Source organism: Nerophis ophidion, linkage group LG19, assembly GCF_033978795.1.
Source record: "Nerophis ophidion isolate RoL-2023_Sa linkage group LG19, RoL_Noph_v1.0, whole genome shotgun sequence".
Taxonomy (NCBI): Eukaryota; Metazoa; Chordata; class Actinopteri; order Syngnathiformes; family Syngnathidae; genus Nerophis; species Nerophis ophidion.
In genome coordinates this window covers 45,523,687-45,541,834 of record NC_084629.1, presented here as the reverse complement: position 1 = coordinate 45,541,834, position 18,148 = coordinate 45,523,687, and the positions used below count along the sequence as shown (strand labels likewise).

Sequence of the window (18,148 nt, the reverse complement as noted above, 5' to 3'; positions counted from 1 at the left end):
AATTCCTTGAGCCACACCTATCCAAGTCCAAAACAAGAGCTTCTCGGTCCTTCCTTGGCCCATGACCAACACGTCCCTGATTAAAAGGAAAGCAACTCTAAAAGATAAACGCTCATGTGAAATGAATGGTTGAGCAAAGTAGTCCTTTGTGGTGCAAACACACGCTTAAGAGAGGAGAAAAATAAAGCATAAGAGTCCAGTCCAAGAATTTAAAGTTCTGCTCTGCGACACACCCTTGAAATATCTCCAGTCTCCAGAAACATTTACCACTGTTACAGACACAATGGCATCTGCCAGCTGGACTTCAAGGCACACACTCAGTCCGGGGCTTGACATTCTTGTTCTGCTGGATCCAATTGCAGTATCCAGCTAAACAGCAGCAAGGCTCAAAAAGTCTTTAGGGTTTTAAAGTCCTACTGAAAGCCACTACTAGCGACCACGCAGTCTGATAGTTTATATATCAATGATGAAATATTAACATTGCAACACATGACAATACGGCCGCTTTAGTTTACTAAATTGCAATTTTAAATTTCCCGCGTGCGCGTGACGTTACGGATTGTAGCAGACATTTTGTTCCAGCCCCGATCCCGGCTATAAATCGTCTGCTTTAATCACATAATTACACAGTATCCTGGACATCGGTGTTGCTGAATCTTTTGCAATTTGTTCAATTAAATAATGGAGACGTAAAAGAAGAAAGATGTAGGTGGGAAGCGGTGAATTGCGGCTGCCTTTAGCAACACAAACACAACCGGCGTTTCCTTGTTTACATTACCGAAAGATGACGGTGAAGCTTTACTATGGAACAGAGCGGTCAAGGGAACATGGTTCCTCACCACATGTCAACCGGCAGGTTTCGGTGAGAAATTTGCGGTAATAAGTCGGCTTTTACCGTAGACATGAGTGGAGAGCTTGCGTCGTTCCTCGTGCACCTGTCAAAGAGGCAGCTACGGACTCGCTTGCCTCCTCCCACAGGCCGCCCCCGAACGTGGGATGCTTCCACCATGGAGGTGGGGGGGGGGAAATCTCAGCCCGGCCCCAACGGCTGCCTTCGCTTCGCTTCATCGAGAAACGTGGCTTCCCTCAGAGACATTGGCGGTCGCCACACCCCTCCGACTTTCAGGTACGACCATATAATCTCACTAAAACACTGGTAACACAATAAGCAGATAAGGGATTTTCCAGAATTATCCTAGTAAATGTCTCTAATATCTGAATCGCTCCCACTGCCCTCGTCTTTTTTTATTTTTATTTTTTTTTCTAGTCCTTCACTCTCACTTTCCTCATCCACGGATCTTTCATCCTCCCTCAAATTAATGGGGAAATTGACGCTTTCTCGGTCCGAATCGCTCTCGCTGCTGGTGGCCATGATTATAAACAATGTGCAGATGTGAGGAGCTCCACAACCCGTGATGTCACGTGCACATCGTCTGCTACTTCCGCTACAGGCAAGGCTTTTTTATTAGCGACCAAAAGCTACGAACTTTATCGTCGATTTTCTCTACTAAATCCTTCCAGAAAAAATATGGCAATATCGTGAAATGATCAAGTATGACACATAGAATGGAGCTGCTATCCCCGTTTAAATAAGAACATCTCATTTCAGTAGGCCTTTAATGCTCTCTGGATGTCTTAAAGACCAATCATTGATTTGGCTCATACTAACCTGGTATAGGTTTATGCTGAAGGACTTGTGAGGGGTCTCAGAGAGAAAAGGCCATGCAACCTCAGCGTCCACTGACTAGTCTACATGGTGGGCTTTTCTGAGCATTAAAGTAGATCCCGTGATAAAGTAGTACCTGAACTTACAACCACAATATGTTCCAAGACCAAGCTCGTAACTCAAAACCTTCTCAGTGGGCTAGTGGTGAGAGCGGTAGGTTGGGAGTTCAAACCCCGGCCGAGTCATACCAAAGACTAGAAAAATGAGACCCATTACCTCCCTGCTTGGCACTCAGCATCAAGGGTTGGAATTGGGGGTTAAACCACCAAATATGATCTTCGGGCTCGGCCACCGCTGCTGCCCACTGCTCCCCTCGTCTCCCAGGGGGTGAACAAGGGGATGGGTCAACCATTCAAAGCTCTCACTGATGGAAGGAGGTTTTGGCTCGAAATCTCACGATACATGGCCACATTCATTCTTTCCTTAACACGGATCAATCGTCCTGTCCCCTTAGCAGAAACACAGCCCCAAAGCATGATGTTTCCACCCCCATGCTTCACAGTAGGTATGGTGTTCATGAATGCAACTCAGTATTCTTCTTCCTCCAAACATGACGAGTTGAGTTTATACCAAAAAGTTCTATTTTGGTTTCATCTGACCACATGACATCCTCCCAATCCTCTGCTGTATCATCCATGTATCCATTTTGGTATAAATTCAACTCAGCCTTTTGTTTTTCAACTGTGGCTGTTTTTAAAGGACTTTATAAATAAAGTTGGTATGGTATGGTATAGGGGAAAGTACATTATTAATGATAACTAAGACGAAAACTAGTAGATTGTTAATGATAACCAAGACTAAAATTAGGAAAGTAGATTGTTAATGATAACTAAGAAAAAAATTATTACTCAACACAATTAACACTGGTCTTTAAGAAATACTTTTGTGCACTTTCCTCACTATTTACATAAGTACTGAACACTGTACCTATGCACTTGGCCAACGTAAAAGATGCTATAAAACAGAACCTACAACATAGCATTAAGGAGGACAGTGTCGTGACAGGTGGGTCGCAGCTTGCTCCGGGGTTTTGTTCTCCCGGGATGCAAACGGACAATTCCGGACCAGGCGTGAAGGTGGGAACATATTTATTATTCCGACAACAAATCTGGGTTAGGCATGAGGTAAACAAACAAACTATGGCTTGGAACAAACAAGAACTGTGGCAAGAAACAAACAGGACTTACGTGGACATGGCAAGAATCGAGCAACATGAACTCTAGTATCGCATGGAAACCTACTCAGTGGCCTCGTGGTTATAGTGTCCGACCTGAGATCGGCAGGTTGTGAGTTCAAACCCCGGCCGAGTCATACCAAAGACTATAAAAAACTGGGACCCATTGCTTCCCTGCTTAGCACTCAGCATCAAGGGTTGGAATTGGGGGTCGAATCACCGCTGCTGCCCACTGCTCCCCTCACCTCCCAGGGGGTGATCAAGGGGATGGGTCAAATGCAGAGGACAACTTTCACCACACCAATGTGTATGTGACAATCATTGGTACTTTAAACAAGCAATAACGCCAAGCCGACTGACTGGCAAAGACAGGCTTAAATAAGGGTCTTGATCCAAAGACATGCACCTGGGGATAGGTTGAATGGCAACACTAAATTGGCCCTAGTGTGTGAATGTGTATGAATATTGTCTGTCTATCTGTGTTAGCCCTGCGATGAGGTGGCGACTTGTCCAGGGTGTACACCGCCTCCCGACCGATTGTAACTGAGATAGGCACCAGCACCCCCCGCCAACCCAAAGGGAATAAGCGGTAGAAAATGAATGGATTAGAAACAGGCTTAAATAAGGGTCTTGTTTAAAAACAAGTGCGCAGTCCGAACACCAGAGGCAGATGAAAATCATAATTCGGCAAGGTAACCAAACAGGGACTAAAAGAGTCTAAAAACTAACAAGATATAACAAAAACATAATCCTGACCACAGATCATGACGGACAGGAAACAAACACTAGCAACACTAGCATTGCTGCTGTTTGTGAGCTACAGTGCAAACATTTTAACAGCAACATGACGCAAGTTTAGCCTTTTTGCTGAAGAAAAACAAAACGGTCAAACTTACATCTGTTACATCGGACGGATAACTGCCTGAGCTCCATGATATATCTTGAGACGTGTAGCAAAGCCTATCCTGTTTTTTTTTTACAAAAAAGTGTTGTACATGGTGAGAGCTTATCTACAAGAAGCTAAGAACAGGTCAGAGGCACTATCAAGTCGCTGATAGAGTGTTTTCCTTCATGACATCATAAAAAAAAACTGTCATTGCAAAGGGAACTGTTTGAAGAGCGATAGTGTCATGAAGAAGCCAGTTTTGCATACTGGGAGACATTAAGCAGAACCACAAAGATTAAGGACAAGATTGTCATTGTACATTTGCACAGTCTCACACAGACTACTTTAAAGGGGAACATTATCACCAAACCTATGTAAGCGTCAATATATACCTTGATGTTGCAGAAAAAAAGACAATAGGATTTTAAAACCGATTTCCGAACTCTAAAAGGGTGAATTTGGCGATTGAAACGCCTTACAAATGTTCGCTGTCGGAGCAATGACCTTTCACTCGTGAAGCATTCCGCCATTATCTCAAACACATTACAGCAGCTCTGTTATTTTCCGTTTTTTCGACCGTTTTCCATACCTTGGAGACATCATGCCTCGTCGGTGTGTTGTCGGAGGGTCTAACACGATCAGGGACGGATTCAAGTTGACTTACGTGAAGTGAGCATCGATTAGCACGGCATGCTAATCGATGCTAACATGCTATTTAGACTAGCTGTATGTACATATGCCTCATTTGTAGTTATATTTGCATCTAGCCTTTCCTTCCACCCACATTTAATGCCAAACAAACATATACCAATCGACGGATTCAAGTTGCACCAGTGTCAAAAGATGCGAAAGTCCCTCGTTTGTTCTGCACATTTTACCGACGATAGCGATGCTACAACAGAGATGTGTGGATATCCTGCGACACTCAAAGCAGATGCATTTCCAACGATAAAGTTAACGAAATCACAAAGGTGAGTTTTGTTGATGTTATTGACTTATGTGCTAATCAGGCATATTTGGGCACGGCATGACTGCCAGCTAATCGATGCTAACATACTATTTAGGCTTGCTGTATGTACATTTGTAGCTATATTTGCATCCAGCCTTTCCTTCCACCCACATTTAATGCCAAACAAACACATGCCAATCGACGGATTCAAGTTGCACCAGTGTCAAAAGATGCGAAAGTCCCTCGTTTGTTCTGCACATTTTACCGACTATAGCGATGCTACGACAGAGATGTGTGGATATCCTGCGACACTCAAAGCAGATGCTTTTTCAACGATAAAGTCAACGAAATCACAAAGGTGAGTTTTGTTGATGTTATTGACTTATGTGCTAATCAGACATATTTGGGCACGGCATGACTGCCAGCTAATCGATGCTAACATGCTATTTAGGCTAATTGTAAGTACATTTGTAGCTATGTTTGCATCCAGCCTTTCCCTCCACCCACATTTAATGCCAAACAAACACATACCAATCGACGGATTCAAGTTGCACCAGTGTCAAAAGATGCGAAAGTCCCTCGTTTGTTCTGCACATTTTACCGACGATAGCGATGCTATGACAGAGATGTGTGGACATCCTGCGACACTCAAAGCAGATGCATTTTCAACGATAAAGTCAACGAAATCACAAAGGTGAGTTTTGTTGACGTTATTGACTTATGTGCTAATCAGACATATTTGGGCACGGCATGACTGCCAGCTAATCGATGCTAACATGCTATTTAGGCTAACTGTATGTACATCTGTAACTATATTTGCATCCAGCCTTTCCCTCCACCCACATTTCATGCCAAACAAACACATACCAATAGACAAATTTAAGTTGCTCCAGAGGTCAGAAGATGCAATCGTTGGTTAGAAGGCGATCGCCGAATTCATCCATGTTGCCTTTGTCCATCGCTCAATAGCTTCAGTTTCTTCTTCAATTTCGTTTTCGCTATCTGCCTCCACACTCCAACCATCCGTTTCAATATATGCGTTCTGTTGAATCGCTTAAGCCGCTGAAATCTGAGTCTGAATCCGAGCTAATGTCGCTATATCTTTCTGTTCTATCCGCTTTGTTTGTATTGGCGTCACGCAGTACGTCACAAGAAAATTTACAGCTGGATTTACAGATAGCGAAAATCAGGCACTTTAAAGGGGAACATTATCACAATTTCAAAAGGGTTAAAAACAATAAAAATCAGTTCCCAGTGGCTTGTTGTATTTTTTTTTTTTTTTTTCAAAATTTTACCGGTCTCGGAATATCCCTAAATAAAGCTTTAAAGTGCCTTATTTTCGGCTCTCTGCGAAGACACTGGCCATTTCCCTGTGACGTCACACAGTGCTGCCAATGTAAACAAACAATGGGAATACCACAGCAAGATATAGCGACATTAGCTCGGATTCAAACTCGGATTTCAGCGACTTAAGCGATTCAACAGATTATGCATGTATTGAAACAGATGGTTGGAGTATGAAAGTATTGAAGAAGAAACTGAAGCTATTGAGCGAATAGCTATTGACGCTATTCATAGCCATAGCGTGGCCAAATAGCTGCGTTAGCATCGCCGGTAAAATGTGCGGACCAAACGATCGGGACTTTTGCATCTTTTGACACTGGAGCAACTTAAATCGGTCGATTGGTAAGTGTTTGTTTCGCATTAAATGTGGGTGGAAGGAAACGTAATATAGTTGCAAATGCATCTGCAGGTTATCCATACATCTCTGTGCCATGTCTGCTTTAGCACCGCCGGTAAATAGCATGTTAGCATCGATTAGCGTAGCATGTTAGCATCGATTAGCTGGCAGTCAACATCAACAAGACTCACCTTTGTGATTTCGTTGACTATCGTTGCAAATGCATCTGCAGGTCATCCATACATCTCTGTGCCATGTCTGTCTTAGCATCGCCGGTAAAATGTGGAGACACTCTGGCACATTCAATGGGGGTCTGGCGGCAGACACTTTGGCATCTTCGGGCCAGTGGTGCAACTTGAATCCCTCCCTGTTAGTGTTGTTACACCCTCCGACAACACACCGTCGAGGCATGATGTCTCCAAGGTTCCAAAAAATAGTCAAAAAAACGGAAAATAACAGAGCTGAGACCCGGTGTTTGTAATGTGTTGAAAACGAAAATGGCGGCTGTGTTACCTCGGCGACGTCATCGCCTCCAGCGCGATAAACAGAAAGGTGTTTAATTCGCCAAAATTCACCCATTTAGAGTTCGGAAATCGGTTAAAAAAATAGATGGTCTTTTTTCTGCACCATCAAGGTATATATTGACGCTTACATAGGTCTGCTGATAATGTTCCCCTTTAAAACCATTTTTCGGGATATTCCATGGTTGGTAAAATTTTGAAAAAAAATTCTCCAAAAAAATAAGCCACTGGGAACTGATTTTTATTGGTTTTAACCCTTCTGAAATTGTGATAATGTTCCCCTTTAAAGCCTCGAGAACTGCTACCTCAAACAAACAAACAGTGGCGGCAGTTGAACAACCACAAACCTCTGCAAACATTTGCTAAATGACAGCCAGCCACAAAAACAAACTGATGGGGTTTGTGTTTGGCGGCTTCACTAAAAAAAGAAGAAAACAGCCTCCCAAAAAAAATGTCTTGCAATCAGAGGGTGTGGCCCGCAATAACAAAGAAAGGAACGATACCATTTGAGGAGTGAGAACAAGGAAAAGAGGCTATGAATTTTTCCTTGCAGACGACACAAACCCTCCTTCATCCCAGCAGGACATAATGTGGCTCATCTGTCTTCTTGCCCTCCTTTCCACCCCATCTTTGGACCACTCATCAGCAAAAAGTAGCACATCCACAACCTATTTGGCCTGAAGAAGTGACTTTCATTTGCCAGGATCATTTTGGTGTTGGCCAATCAATCAAAAAAAGACACAATCGGTAAAAATCACCGCAGAAAAATACATTTGGTCAAGTCTACCCACAGTTTTTCGACCTAATGCCCTCCAACCACCAGAACTGAGAACGTCACTGTGAAGGAAAGTAAGTGGCGGACCGAGTTAGAGGAACAAAGCGTTGAAAAAAATATCTTAACCCGTTGGCAGCCTCCCAGCAAGTGAGCCCCACCGCAGCATGTGTGGCACACAGCCAAGAACATCCAAAATCAATCAATCAATGTTTATTTATAAAACCCTAAGTCACAAGTGTCTCAAAGGGCTGCACAAGCCACAACGACATCCGTGGATCAGCGCCCACATAAGGGCAAGGAAAAACTCACAACCCAGTGGGACATCGATGAGAATGACTATGAGAAACCTTGGAGAGGACCGCAAATGTGGGTAACCCCCGCCCCCTATGGGAGACCGGATGCAATGGATGTCGAGTGGGTCTGACATAATATTGTGAGAGTCCAGTCCATAGTGGATCTAACATAACAGTGAGAGTCCAGTCTATAGTGGATCTAATATAACAGTGAGAGTCCAGTCCATAGTGGATCTAACATAATAGTGAGAGTCCAGTCCATTGTGGATCTAACATAATAGTGAAGACGTCGAGTGGGTCTGACATAATATTGTGAAAGTCCAGTCCATAGTGGATAACAAAATAGTGAGAATCCAGTACATAGTGGATCCAACATAATAGTGAGAGTCCAGTACATAGTGGATCCAACATAATAGTGAGAGTCCAGGCCATAGTGGATCCAACATAATAGTGAGAGTCCAGGCCATAGTGGATCCAACATAATAGTGAGAGTCCAGTACATAGTGGATCTAACATAATAGTGAGAGTCCAGGCCATAGTGGATCCAACATAATAGTGAGAGTCCAGTCCATAGTGGACCTAACATAATAGTGATAGTCCAGTCCATAGTGGATTTATCATAATAGTGAGAGTCCAGTACATATTGGATCGAACATAATAGTGAGAGTCCAGTCCATAGTGGATCAAACATAATAGTGAGAGTCCAGTCCATAGTGGATTAAACATAATAGTGAGAGTCCAGTCCATAGTGCATCAAAAATAATAGAGTACAGTCCATAGTGGATCTAACATAATAGTGAGAGTCCAGTCTATAGTGGATCTAACATAATAGTGAGAGTCCAGTCCACACTGGATCCAACATAGTAGTGAGAGTCCATTCCATAGTGGATCCAACATAATAGTGAGAGTCCAGTCCATAGTGGATCTAACATAATAGTGAGAGTCCAGTCCATAGTGGATTTATCATAATAGTGAGAGTCCAGTACATATTGGATCGAACATAATAGTGAGAGTCCAGTCCATAGTGGATCAAACATAATAGTGAGAGTCCAGTCCATAGTGGATTAAACATAATAGTGAGAGTCCAGTCCATAGTGCATCAAAAATAATAGAGTACAGTCCATAGTGGATCTAACATAATAGTGAGAGTCCAGTCCACACTGGATCCAACATAGTAGTGAGAGTCCAGTCCATAGTGGATCTAACATAATAGTGAGAGTCCAGTCCATAGTAGATCTAACATAATAGTGAGAGTCCAGGCCATAGTGGACCAAACTTAATAGTGAGAGTCCAGTACATAGTGGATCTAACATAATAGTGAGAGTCCAGGCCATAGTGGATCAAACATAATAGTGAGAGTCCAGTACATAGTGGATCTAATATAATAGTGAGAGTCCAGTCCATAGTAGATTTATCATAATAGTGAGAGTCCAGTACATATTGGATCGAACATAATAGTGAGAGTCCAGTCCATAGTGGATCTAACATAATAGTGAGAGTCCAGTCTATAGTGGATCCAACATAATAGTGAGAGTCCAGTCCATACTGGATCCAACATAATAGTGAGAGTCCAGTCCATAGTGGATCAAACATAATAGTGAGAGTCCAGTCCATAGTGGAGCTAACATAATAGTGAGAGTCCAGTCTATAGTGGATCCAACATAATAGTGAGAGTCCAGTCCATACTGGATCCAACATAGTAGTGAGAGTCCATTCCATAGTGGATCCAACATAACAGTGAGAGTCCAGTCCATAGTGCATCAAACATAATAGCAGAGTCCAGTCCATAGTGGATCTAACATAATAGTGAGGGTCCAGTCCATAGTGGATCTAACATAATAGTGAGAGTCCAGTCCATACTGGATCCAACATAATAGTGAGAGTCCAGTCCATAGTGGATCTAACATAATAGTGAGAGTCCAGTCCATAGTGGATTTATCATAATAGTGAGAGTCCAGTACATATTGGATCGAACATAATAGTGAGAGTCCAGTCCATAGTGGATCAAACATAATAGTGAGAGTCCAGTCCATAGTGGATTAAACATAATAGTGAGAGTCCAGTCCATAGTGCATCAAAAATAATAGAGTACAGTCCATAGTGGATCTAACATAATAGTGAGAGTCCAGTCCACACTGGATCCAACATAGTAGTGAGAGTCCAGTCCATAGTGGATCTAACATAATAGTGAGAGTCCAGTCCATAGTAGATCTAACATAATAGTGAGAGTCCAGGCCATAGTGGACCAAACTTAATAGTGAGAGTCCAGTACATAGTGGATCTAACATAATAGTGAGAGTCCAGGCCATAGTGGATCAAACATAATAGTGAGAGTCCAGTACATAGTGGATCTAATATAATAGTGAGAGTCCAGTCCATAGTAGATTTATCATAATAGTGAGAGTCCAGTACATATTGGATCGAACATAATAGTGAGAGTCCAGTCCATAGTGGATCTAACATAATAGTGAGAGTCCAGTCTATAGTGGATCCAACATAATAGTGAGAGTCCAGTCCATACTGGATCCAACATAATAGTGAGAGTCCAGTCCATAGTGGATCTAACATAATAGTGAGGGTCCAGTCCATAGTGGATGTAACATAATTGTGAGGGTCCAGTCCATAGTGGATCTAACATAATAGTGAGGGTCCAGTCCATAGTGGGGCCAGTAGGAAACCATCCCTGAGCGGAGACGGGTCAGCAGTGCAGAGATATCCCCAACCGATGCACAGGCGAGCGGTCCACCCCGGGTCCCGACTCTGGACAGCCGGCAGATCATTCAGAATCAGAATAGTTTTTATTGCCATTGTTTGAGAACGGGTTCACAAACTATGACTTTTTCTTGGTGCAATCATGCAACATAGAAGACATATAAGACAGAATTCATGGCCACCAGACCTGTGCCCCCCCCATCCCCTACAATAATTAGCCTATAGAGTCAGACTGCGGAGAAATACGATGAACATTTCCAAGCATTTACAAGCACTTCACCCAAAATGAAGTTGTTTTTTTTAAAACCTTGAAAACACAGCATTAAAATCCAAGCATTTTCAAGGTTTTTTAAGCACCCGTATGAACCCTGAAGTTGGCTTGTCTCAATGGTCGCCCGGTGATATGTAGTCAGTACCAACCGGGCAGAACTGCTGCAAATGACAATAAACGTGTGCCGCTACGTTTCATAACCTCAATGAGGTTGCACAGATTGTTTATTTCACACGTCGGTGGTCCCGACTGCTGACGCCAAAATATCAGGCCGCTGCCGCTAGACTGCTTCTGCAAACATACAAGACACATCCATTCCGCCGTATGAATAATACAACGTTCCTGCGCCCCTCACAAAAGGCGGCCCGCACACTCGCGCATACTAAACGGTGACGGGACAGTACATGTCACACACCCCTGTGGGAGGACGTGAGCCCCTCGTCTCCTTTCCAGGACAACAAGCCGTCTATTCCACCCTGAGAAAGGATGTGGCTGAACGGCATCATTTTGAGGAGGTCAGGGGTCAGGATTCAAGCGGGAGATGAAGAGAGGCCTCGGTAATGGAGATAGTGAGAGGAGAGAGACCACAGCAAGAGGAGAAGTGGGGGAAATGCTGCTATCACAACTCCAATATGGCAGGATGTGTCGTGCGGAGAGCAGGAAGAGGAAACTGGACAGATATAGATTTGGTAGGACACTTGTGGAAACACGTCTGTTCCATTAGTGGCCTCTCTGGCAGCTCGTGTACTTATCAAAGTGTGCACCTTGGCTCTATTTCCAAGCCTTATTTGATGTGCACAATAGTAAACTCCTGGAGCAGAAAACAACTTGCAAACAAGCAGTTTCTAGTACAGGGTTTCCTGCAGCGTTTTGTTGTTAAGGCGGCTGCCTTAACAACAAAGAACCACCGCCTAAAGTCTTTAAAAAATATATATATTTACAAACCCCGTTTCAATATGAGTTGGGAAATTGTGTTAGATGTAAATATAAACAGAATACAATGATTTGCAAATCCTTTTCAACCCATATTCAAATGAATGCACAACAAAGACAAGATATTTGATGTTCAAACTCATAAACTTTTTTTTTTTTGCAAATAATAATTAATTTAGAATTTCATGGCTGCAACACATGACAAAGTAGTTGGGAAAGGGCATGTTCACCACTGTGTTACATCACCTTTTCTTTTAACAACACTCAATAAATGTTTCGGAACCTAGGAAACTAATTGTTGAAGCTCTGAAAGTGGAATTCTCTCCCATTCTTGTTTTATGTAGAGCTTCAGTCCTTCAACAGTCCGGGGTCTCCGCTGTCGTATTTTACGCTTCATAATGCGCCACACATTTTCGGTGGGAGACAGGTTTAGACTGCAGGCGGGCCAGGAAAGTACCCGCACTCTTTTACTACGAAGCCACGCTGTTGTAACACGTGGCTTGCCATTGTCTTGCTGAAATAAGCAGGGGCGTCCATGACAACGTTGCTTGGATGACAACATGTGTTGCTCCAAAACCTGTATGGACCATTCAGCATTAATGGTGCCTTCACAGATGTGTAAGTTACCCATGCCTCGGGCACTAATGAACCCCCATACCATCACAGATGCTGGCGTTTGAACTTTGCGCCTATAACAATCCGGATGGTTATTTTCCTCTTTGTTCCGGAAGACACCACATCCACAGTTTCCAAATATAATTTGAAATGTGGACTCGTCAGACCACAGAACACTTTTCCACTTTGCATCAGTCCATCATAGATGCTCTAGGGCCCAGCGAAGCCGGCGGCATTTCTGGGTGTTGTTGATAAATGGGTTTTGCTTTGCATAGTAGAGTTTTAACTTGCACTTACAGATGCAGCGACCAACTGTAGTTACTGACAGTGGTATTATGAAGTGTTTCTGAGCCGATGTGGTGATATCCTTTGCACACTGATGTCGGTTTTTGATGCAGTACCACCTGAGTTTCTGGGTGTTGTTGATAAATGAGTTTTGCTTTGCATAGTAGAGTTTTAACTTGCACTTACAGATGCAGCGACCAACTGTAGTTACTGACAGTGGTTTTATGAAGTGTTTCTGAGCCGATGTGGTGATATCCTTTGCACACTGATGTCGGTTTTTGATGCAGTACCACCTGAGGAATCAAAGGTCCGTAATATCATCACTCACATGCAGTGATTTCTCCAGATTATCTGAACCTTTTGATGATTTCCCTAAATCCCTAAATTCCTTGCAATAGCTAGTTGACAAATGTTGTTCCAAAACTGTTCGACAATTTGCTTACAAAGTGGTGTACCTCGCCCCATCCTTGTTTGTGAATTACTTAACATTTTTTGGGAAGCTGTTTTTATACCCAATCATGGCACCCACCTGTTCCCAATTAGCCTGCACACCTGTGGGATGTCCCAAATAAGTGTTTGATGAGCATTCCTCAACTTTATCAGTATGTTTTGCCACCTTTCCCAACTTCTTTGTCACGTGTTGCTGGCATCAAATTCTAAAGTTAATGATTATCTGCAAACAAAAAAATATTTATCAGTTTGAACATCAAATATGTTGTCTTTGTAGCATATTCAACTGAATATGGGTTGAAAAGGATTTGCAAATCATTGTATTCTGTTTATATTTACATCTAACACAATTTCCCAACTCATATGGAAACGGGTTTGTCTATATAAGTATAAATATATTAGGGGTGTAACGGTACACAAACATTTCGGTTCCGTACGTACCTAAGTTCAGAGGTCACCGTTCGGTTCATTTTCGGTACAGTAAAAAAAAAAAAAAATAAATAAATAAAAAAAATATATATATATATATATTTTTTTTTTTTTTTTTTTTTTTTTTTTGGGGTTATTTATTTACCAAATTTGCAAAATCTTCCACCAAAAATATTTTTCCTAGTGGAATATTTGATGTGAAGTAATCAGAACCTTGGATAGGTCAATAATTCATAATAACATTGATTTTGATTCAATATTTTGTTTTGAGCAATGACAGCTTGAAAGGGAAAAAAATACAGCTTTGTTTTATTAGTCAACACTGCAACTTTTTAAAAATTACATTTAGCCTTCAAGCTTTTTTATTTCACTTTTGTTATGTTTTTGTTGATTTTAATAGTATTTTTAGAATGTGCCGTGGGCCTTTAAAACATTAGCTGTGGGCCGCAAATGGCTTCCGGGGCACACTTCTGACACCCCTGCTATGGATAATAAAAAATAAAATCTGATAAATCTATGGATAAAAAGCAGAGCTTGGTGACGCATGCGCGTTTATCATAACTCTCTCGTTCCCCACCTCCCTCACGAGTGCTGCTGTGTGCACAATTTGTTTTGTTTTTAACCCCTTCTTAACCCTGAACGTACATTGAAAATACCCACAACCCTAACTCAAAATGCCGGACATTTGAGGCGTTTAAGAAACTCCAACCGGACAGCCCCGCAAAAGAGGACATTTCCGGTGAAAAGAGGAGGTACGGTCAGTCTATCGTAGCCCGGTCGCTGCTAGCATGCCGTGTGTTGTGCCTCGGTGTGCATTGTTTACACAACGTGCGGTACGCTACTTAATATGTTCGTGTGGAAACTCGTTCGGTACACCTCCGTACCGAAACGGTTCAATACAAATACACGTACCGTTACACCCCTAATATATATAGCCGGTATAGCTCGGTTGGTAGAGTGGCCGTGCCAGCAACTTGAGGGTTGCAGGTTCCATTCCCGCTTCCGCCATCCTAGTCACTGCCGTTGTGTCCTTGGGCAAGACACTTTACCCACCTGCTCCCAGTGCCACCCACACTGGTTTAAATGTAACTTAGATATTGGGTCTCACTATGTAAAGCGCTTTGAGTCACTAGAGAAAAGCGCTATATAAATATAATTCATAATATATATATTTGTTTTTTATTCTGTCTAGCTTCTCAGGAAAATCATATAGTTGATGTAGATGTCCATATCGGCTGTTCAGATTTACTTTACAAAAGAGAAATGTAGGATACTTCTCTTGTTGACTTATTTGTATTTCATCCATCCATTTTTTACCGCTTATTCCCTTCGGGGTCGCTGGAGCCCATCTCAGCTACAATCGGGTGGAAGGCAGCGTACACCCTGGACAAGTCGCCACCTCATCACAGGGCCAACACAGATAGACAACATTCACACTCACATTCACACACTCGGGACCATTTAGAGTTGCCAATCAACCTATCCCCAGGTGCATGTCTTTGGAAGTGGGAGGAAACCATGTGAAGGAAAAATGTGAATGTAAATAACAGTACTGAGAAGACATTCATTGAATTGGAAAAATAAATGATCAAAAACAAGACCAAGCGTGGCACCACATGGGTGTGGCAAATTAAGCGTATCAACAATGAGTCTAACTTTAGCCAAGAACATTACAATAATATCTATTCGCCGACGTTTATCCTTAAAGGTATGGAAAAGCTGCTGATGGTGTGCTTGACAGCGAAGTAGCTGCAAGGAAATACCCTAGAAGTCCACTCTCCAATGTAAATATTGTACTTTATTTTACTTTACTTCACATTGTGTGATTTGCATTCTTTTTATAATGCAACTGGCATTCTTGTCACAAACTTTTATGAATGTATTACTAACTTTAACAGGCCAACAGCAGCCTTCATAACACCCATAACCACAACAACAACAAGAACACAGCACTTCCTCATGATGCACCAGTGATGGTTACAGCGAGCAAGGTTGCATTCACAAACGCTTGTTATTATAAGTATCAATATTACAAGTTGCTTTTTGCACATGTTCTGTCTATATTGCTGCACTAATTGTAACAATTTGTTGTGGATTGTATTATGTCTTTGTCTTAAATGTACTGTATGACTTTGTTATCATTTAATTTATCCATCCACCCATTTTCCACCGCTTATCTGAGTCCAAATCACGGGGGCAGCAGCCTAAGCAGAGATGCCCAGACTTCCCTGTCTCCCGGCCAACTCCTCTCCTTCCACCGGGGGTACACAGAGTCTCTCCAGCATGTCCAAGGTCTCCTCCCAGCTGGACATGCCCGAAACGTCTCACCAGAGAGGCGTCCAGGAGGCATCCGTAACCCAACAAGGGGGCCCTGGGGCTGAAAGCGTTTTGGACCACCGACCGTAACAAAACTTCCCACTCCAACCAAAACACCCACCCACCCGAAAACAGACTTTGACAAAAAAAAAAAAAAAAAAAAAAAATTGATTTCATTCAACAGAACACCAACAATGCAAAAATACCAATCATTGCATTCCAAAATTGGGGGCCCCTGATTGGGTGGGCTGCATTAATGCGGCCTTTACCGTAGTAGATGCCCAAGCCACCATAATTTATTCTATCTATAATTTATATATAATTACAGCATTCCAAATACTAGTCTTTTCAGTGTGAATGTCAAAATATTCAATAAAAATAAAAAGACATGTGGGTTTCTTTCCAAAAATATATGATTAAAAATGTTTTGATACCGGTTCAGGCACCTTTTAACATGCAACATCACCGTTGTTATAGTACCGATTTGGTACTGGTATCGGTTAAAATGCTAGGTGGTAGCTGCTTGTCAGCCGGGGACCTGTAAATACCGTATTTTCCGGACTAGAAGCCGCTACTTTTTTTTCCCCAACGCTTAGATCACTGCGGATTATAAAACGTAGCGGCTAATTTTATGGATTTTTTAACCGCTAATGGTTATCATGTTTTACATTCAACAAATATTTTTTTTATATTATGCCAAGATACTGAAAAAGCTTTGTTATTGTTTAGCCCATCTCGCTGCAGATGCTGCGGGTTAACAATCTACTTCCTTTTTCGTGCCTTGAACCGGAAGTCAAACATCCATAGTGTTTCTGCTTGAAAGGACACTTCATTCATCAGTCCAAACTTTTATTAAATATAACTAAAACAATTCATACTTACTAAAATGTCCCAATTGTGATGTCTGTAGGACATTTTTCATGCATATTTTTTTGTGCTATCGCGATACGCGACATTTACAAGTGTCTGTGTTAATATTATCAACTTACAACGGCATTCTTTTTGTACTGTTTCAATTCTATAAATTTACCGAAACGTCTGTTTTAAGTTATAAGGTCTGTTTAACTGACTGGAGAGCTAGCTTCCGCAGCTCGTGGATCCATGAAGAAGACTTCTGTTTTGTTTGATCCACCATTTTACTGCCGTTTGACAGGCACCGTTTGGAATCAATTAGGGTACGTAAAAAAACATTTACAAAATATTTCGAACTGGTATATATATCTATGGCTTATTGTCCGATGCGGCCGATGTATGTAATAATATGTTTTCTTCTCTAATTTGGTAGGTGCGGCTAAAAACCGCGGTGTGCTCTATAACCTGGAAAAAAGTACAGTGTCAATCAGATCGGCACATGTGATCGGCAATCTGCCGATACTGATCGGTATCCGATCGATCGGCACATCCCATCCCTACCGCCACCTAGCTGCAGGCTTGTGTATCATTCTAACACGAATACTTGAGTGCAGAGACAAAAAAATCCTGCAGCTCTTGACTGCTGACGGAGTCCTGACCCACTATTTCAACATTACCTTAAAGGTTCATAAAGACTTTTTTGATGCTATTTTTGACAAACAACAAAGGCATATTTAGCCTTTGCTGTCTTTGTTTTTTTAAGTAATTTTTACCTCGAAGTAAGACACACATGGACTAGCTCAGGAGTTGGCAACCCACAATGTTGAAAGAGCCATATTGGACCAAAAACAAAAAATCTGTCTGGAGCCGCAAAAAATGAAAAGCCTTATATAAAACGAAGCCAACACATGATGTAAGTGTCTATATTAACTATATTAGCCTACTATCGAAGGCTGACACAAATCTTGGTTGACAGAAATGTTGTATTTTAATTTTTATTCTACACATTTTTGCAACATTGGAAATCATTAGTAAAAAGGAGGCTTCTCACAGGATGATATAACTTATGGACCGGTTGGCGGACCGGTACCTTTCAGAGGCGGTATAGTGCTGAATATGATTCATTAGTATTGCGGTACAATAATAATACTGGTATACCATACAACCCTAACACACAGCATAAAACGTTTGGTGGACAAAAAAAATAAGTGGCATGAATCACATCTTTCTGTGGCAGCATCGGAAAAAGTTGTACATGTAAACAAACTATGGTGACTTCA

At 41.9% G+C, this 18,148-nt stretch overlaps 2 protein-coding genes across 5 annotated transcripts in view; both read right to left on the bottom strand.

Annotated features, from left to right (window-relative positions):
- Positions 1–18,148, bottom strand: part of dip2a (disco-interacting protein 2 homolog A) — a 287,322-nt gene that overhangs the window by 265,888 nt on the left and 3,286 nt on the right. The gene's annotated exons all lie outside the window — the stretch shown is intronic.
- The window catches only part of LOC133538470 (CASP8 and FADD-like apoptosis regulator), a 61,985-nt gene continuing 45,409 nt past the window's right edge, over positions 1,573–18,148 (bottom strand). The window contains exon 9 of the transcript XR_009803004.1: positions 1,573–1,614. The gene's annotated coding sequence lies outside the window, so the exon portion shown is untranslated. The remainder of the gene's footprint in view (positions 1,615–18,148) is intronic.